This window comes from Ranitomeya variabilis, chromosome 8 (assembly GCF_051348905.1).
Source record: "Ranitomeya variabilis isolate aRanVar5 chromosome 8, aRanVar5.hap1, whole genome shotgun sequence".
Classification (NCBI taxonomy): Eukaryota; Metazoa; Chordata; class Amphibia; order Anura; family Dendrobatidae; genus Ranitomeya; species Ranitomeya variabilis.
This window is the reverse complement of record NC_135239.1, coordinates 190,970,036-190,976,035: the sequence shown is the minus strand read 5'-3', so window position 1 is coordinate 190,976,035 and position 6,000 is coordinate 190,970,036. Positions and strand designations below refer to the sequence as shown.

Sequence of the window (6,000 nt, the reverse complement as noted above, 5' to 3'; positions counted from 1 at the left end):
CTGCAGAAAAAAAAAACTGCAACGTGTGAACATAGCCTTAGCGATGGAAAAAAAAAATTTGATTTGTTACGAATTGTCCAAACATTTCGAATTCTTGAGAAAACATTCTGGATTTTTTTTGAGGCTCAGAAGCAGCGTAGATAAGAAACCACATCACTTGCCCCTACAAGTGACCGCGTCAGGCCAGTCACTGGCGTCAGTACCGGAAGAGCTGAGTAAAGGACGGCGAAACTGCATCGGACGCGGCGTAAGGAGTCAGGGAAGGACTAGGAGAGGTTAGTATTAAATGTTTTATTATTTTTTAACCCTTTCCCTTCCTTCCGTTCATCATGTTTTGGTGCCTGCAGGGACCTCAGAGCTTAAGGCTATGTCTATGTGCACACGTCAGGATTTCTTCTGGATTTTTCGCATTTTTTTCACGTTTTTTCGCTATAAAAACGTGATAAAAACGCTTAAAATACGCATAGATATGCATCCCATCATTTAGAATGCATTCCGCAATTCTTGTGCATATGTTGCGCTTTTTTCTGCGAAAAAAAACGCAGCATGTTCATTATGTTGCAGATTTTTTGCGGATTTCCCACTATATTATTGCATCCCAGAACCTCCGGAAAAATCCGCAAAAAATTCGCAAAAAAAAAAAATGCGCAAAAAAACACGAGAAATACGCGAAAAATCCGCATACGGATTTCTTGCAGAAAATGTCCGGTTTTGTTCAGGAAATTTCTGCAAGAAATCCTCCTGACGTGTGCACATAGCCTAAGGGCTGTCCCACACGTCCAGATAATTCCGGTACCGGAATAAATCGGTACCGGAGTTATCCGTGTCCGTGTGCCTGGGAACTCACGGAGGCCATACGTGCGGCACACGTGTGCCGCCCGTATGGCGAGTGGGTACCACACGGAGCGTGTGGTACCCACTCTGCATCATGCTGAAGCCGCGATTCATATCCTCTCTGCAGTAGCGTTTGCTGCAGAGAAAATATGAATAATAGTGTTTAAAATAAAGATCTATGTGTCCGCCGCCCCCCCACCCCCTGTGCGCGCCCCCACCCCCTGTGCGCCCCCCCGCTGGTCAGAAAATACTTACCCGGGTCCCCCGTCGGCTGTCGCTCCTTCCTGGTCTGGCCGCGGCTTCTAGTGTATGCGGTCACGTGGGCCCGATCATTTACAATCATGAATATGTGGCTCCACCTCCAATAGGGCCGGAGCCGACTATTCATGATTGTAAATGATCGGCCCCACGTGACCGCATACAGTAAGCCGCGGCCAGACCAGGAAGGAGCGACAGCCGACGGGGGACCCGGGTAAGTATTTTCTGACCAGCGGGGGCGCGCACAGGGGGTGGGGGGGCGGCGGACACATAGATCTTTATTTTAAACACTATTATTCATATTTTCTCTGCCGCAAACCCTGCTGCCGGGAACATATGAATCGCAGCTTCAGCGCGAGGCAGGGTACCACACGCGTGGGTACCACACGCTCCGTGTGGTACCCACTCGCCATACGGGCAGCACACGTGTGCCGCACGTATGGCCTACGTGAGTTCCCAGGCACACGGACACGGATAACTCCGGTACCGATTTATTCCGGTACCGGAATTATCTGGACGTGTGGGACAGCCCTTATAGTGTTTCCTTCTGACTAGCAACGATTTTATTTGGACCGAATAGAATCTTTTGGCTGAACTGAGTGAATTTCTCAGCAATGTATCTCAGATCTGTTCGTCTCTAAGTAGTAAAGACACCAATACCATAGGGTCTTTGAAACTCCGCATTGCACGGTGTGCAACCACTGCGACATAAAATGTAAAAACATGAGAAATCGACTGTATAGATTTTTTTTTTTTTTTTTTAAAGCGTGTGATATTTTTTTCCTAAAAATGAAAAAAAAATAAATGTAAAAATCATAAGAAGGCCGTATGTATCTTACGAGAAAAAAAAAATAGAAGGTAAATTTTAGAATTAAAAGAAAAAAATGAATTTTTCGCTCTGGGTATCAAGGGCCGAAAGACGAAGGAGATGTGTGTGAAACACAGGGACGTGTGTCTGTCAGAGCTCAGGTGTAAGAGATGGTTGGAGAATGAGGGCTGCTCAGGTTACATGGAGTGTGAATGGAGGCGGAGGAGGGATGTTGTTGTGTCTGACAGGAATGACAATGGTGGGACAGCTGGAGCACACTCCCAGGGGTAGGCCCGGCTGCAGGTTGCTAAGCGACATACACGCTGTTTGCTGCACTTCCTGCTCCACTGCCTGTATCAGAGATATCCCAGTATATCCCAGTTCATTGCCTCCGACACTGTATTCCTGGGAGCCCTGGGTAAGTCATGTGCACAATTTTCCATGGCGGACGACAGGTATGAGCTGGCGTTAGCTGATTAACCCTTAAAGTATCCGTATAACTGATCATTATTGGACACGTTTACGGCACGTGTTGTACTGTCGTTACCTGACCTAATACAGACGTGCCCGACGGGGGGTCCGAGGGGCTCGTCCACAACAGGCAGGAGAGCCACAATGCATGATTTGCAGTAAGACCTCCTTCAGACGTCCGTTCTTCACACATTTATTCGGTCCGTGGACCCGTTGCCACGTATGGAGCTGTATTTTGTTACATGCATGTAGGTGCTGTGATCCGGAGTGTGGCAGCGTACCCGCCTGTGGGCCACAATCGGAAGGAGGTAGTCCAGCTACACGTTTCGGGTGCTAGTAGCACCCATCTAATCATGACCAGCACCCGAAACACGTAGATGTTCGCATTTTATTTGTATACACACCTAATAAAAGAAGATTTGCTTTTCCGAGAACCTCCTTTCTTACACTGCTGGAAATCAGTCTTCGTATGAAAAAAAAAAATAATAACAATATGGACATCAGACTGAGGTCAAGCTCTTATTCCTTCAGTGCGTTGGATTACATTTTTATTCAGGTTTTGCCATATGCAAAAAAAAAATGTTTGCTTCTTTCAGCAAAGAACGAGGGAGAAATGGACACCATTAGAGTTCGCTCACACAAGCATATAAATCGGAAGAGTGCAATATGATAAAACATCACTGGTATATTGCGAGTGCCTCTGAGAATCGGATCGCACCCACCCATACAAGTCTATGGATGCATAAGAGAAATCGGATTGCACTTGGATGTCATCCGAGTGCAGTCCAAGTACCGTGGACGCCAGCAATGGAGGAGATGGAGAAATTACTTTTTCGGTTTCTTCCACACTTGGGCTGCGACTCTCTCATGCGAGAGGATTGGACCACAGTGCACTGACACTCGGCTCAATATCTGACAGAGTTTTAGCCAGGTGTCATTTGTAGGGATGAGTGAGCTGTCTTAGTCTCTTTAGACCCATAAGCATGAATAGGTCAATATCAGACATGCCACCATTTTTGTTTCGCAGACAATTGGTTTGCATAAAAAACATGGACATGTGAACAGCCCCATAGACTGTAATGGAGTAAAACTCAGATAGGACACATATGTGATACACAGATGTCTGAGGGAGGACTTCGGATTAGTGATGAGCGAGTATACCCGTTGCTTGGGTTTTCCAGAGCACGCTCGGGTGGTCTCCGAGTATTTGTGACTGCTCGGAGATTTAGTTTTTGTTGACGCAGCTGCATAATTTACAGCTACTAGCCAGCCTGAGTACATGTGGGGGTTGCCTGGTTGCTAGGGAAAATCCCCACATGTACTCAGGCTGGCTAACAGCTGTAAATCATGCACTTACCGCGACAAAAACTAAATCTCTGAGCAGTCATAAATACTCAGAGACCACCCGAGCATGCTCAGGAAAACCCGAGCAACGAGTATATTCGCTCATCACTACTTAGGATACATTGACGTGGGCCACTGAATTTATCGGCCCAGTCATGTCTGCAAATTGTCCACGTGGCTGGCTCTTTGTGCCGCTGCATGAACTTATTTTCCACATGGACACAAAATATGTTCATCTGAATGTACCCTAACAGCCGCGAGACATGCAGCCGCGGGGACTCGAATATAGTATTCAAGCACGCCAAAGACACTTGTTTAGCACACGAGCATGCTCAGATAACACCTCACCCAACAACATTCGCTCATCACTATTGTTGATGCATAGAATAGATACCATATGGATGTAAAAATAAACTGCATAAGGATGTCTAAAATAGAACCCCTTATGGAAGGAAAATGTCCGTTTTTTGGGGATGAATAATGGACAATTTTACATAGACTCATCTGAAATTGACCCTTAGGCCGGAGTCACACTACCGTAGAATACGGCTGAATGCTATGTGAGAAAACATCGGCTAGCACTCGGCCCAGTGGTAATCTATTTGGCAGCTCACATCAGCGTTTTTTTTTTTTTCTCAGGAGTGTTCGATGTGTGTGTACAATCACAGCATGATGCAATTGGCACCGAGACTCGCCAATGCAAGCCTATGGGTGCAAGAAAAAAATCGCACAGCACTCGGACCATGCGAGTGCTGTCCGATTTTTACTCACCAATGCCCTTTGAAAAGCCAGCAATTCATGTGCTGTGACCAGTAAAATCACAGCATGACAGGTTAGAATGGAATAGATATATACACATAGAATGCACAGATATATAGATGTCAGTGACACACACACATATATATATGTGTATATATTACATAGAGAGAAGAAAAGCCGGCAATTCATCTGCCCTGTACTGTAAAATCACAGCAGGAGCCGACAGGATAGTAGAGATGGATTACATACAGTAAATACAAATAGAATAGGTGTGTAATTGCAGCTTTTCTTCTTTCTATCTATCTATCTATCTATCTATCTATCTATTTATCTATCTATCTATGTATATATATATATATATATATATATATATATATATATATATATAGTGCCTTGCGAAATTATTCAGCCCCCTGGAACTTTTCAACCTTTTCCCACATATCATGCTTCAAACATAAAGATACCAAATGTAAATTTTTGGTGAAGAATCAACAACAAGTAGAACACAATTGTGAAGTTGAACGAAATTTAATGGTTATTTTAAGTTTTTGTGGAAAGTCAAAGACTGAAAAGTGGGGCGTGCAATACTATTCGGCCCCTTTAACTTAATACTTTGTTGCACCACCTTTTGCTGCGATTACAGCTGCAGTCCCTTGGGGTATGTCTCTATCAGTTTTGTACATCGGGAGACTGAAATTCTTGCCCATTCTTCCTTGGCAAACAGCTCGAGCTCAGTGAGGTTTGATGGAGATCGTTTGTGAACAGCAGTTTTCAGCTCTTTCCACAGATTCTCGATTGGATTGAGGTCTGGACTCTGACTTGGCCATTCTAACACCTGGATACGTTTATTTGTGAACCATTCCATTGTAGATTTTGCTTTATGTTTGGCATCATTGTCTTGTTGGAAGAGAAATCTCCGTCCCAGTCTCAGGTCTTTTGCAGACTCCAACAGGTTTTCTTCAAGAATGGTCCTGTATTTGGCTCCATCCATCTCTCCATCGATTTTATCCATCTTCCCTGTCCCTGCTGAAGAAAAGCAGGCCCAAACCATGATGCTGCTACCACCATGTTTGACAGTGGGGATGGTGTGTTCAGGGTGATGAGTTGTGTTGCCTTTACGCCAAACATATCGTTTGGCATTGTTGCCAAAAAATTTGATTTTGGTTTCATCTGACCAGAGCACCTTCTTCCACATATTTGGTGTGTCTCCCAGATGGCTTGTTGCAAACTTTAAACGACACTTTTTATGGATATCTTTGAGAAATGGCTTTCTTCTTGCCACTCTTCCATAAAGGCCAGATTTGTGCAGTGTATGACTGATTGTTGTCCTATGGACAGACTGTCCCACCTCAGCTGTAGATCTCTGCAGTTCATCCAGAGTGATCATGGGCCTCTTGGCTGCATCTCTGATCAGTCTTCTCCTTGTTTGAGGCGAAAGTTTAGAGGGATGGCCGGGTCTTGGTAGATTTGCAGTGGTATGATACTCCTTCCATTTCAATATGAATGCTTGCACAGTGCTCCTTGGG

At 44.9% G+C, this 6,000-nt stretch overlaps 1 protein-coding gene across 4 annotated transcripts in view; it reads left to right on the top strand.

Moving 5' to 3' along the window:
• The first annotated feature begins 2,094 nt into the window (after positions 1-2,094).
• CFAP20DC (CFAP20 domain containing) overlaps positions 2,095-6,000 on the top strand; it is a 398,952-nt gene continuing 395,046 nt past the window's right edge. For all 4 annotated transcript variants that reach the window (XM_077278690.1, XM_077278691.1, XM_077278693.1 and 1 more), the window contains exon 1: positions 2,095-2,318. The gene's annotated coding sequence lies outside the window, so the exon portion shown is untranslated. The remainder of the gene's footprint in view (positions 2,319-6,000) is intronic.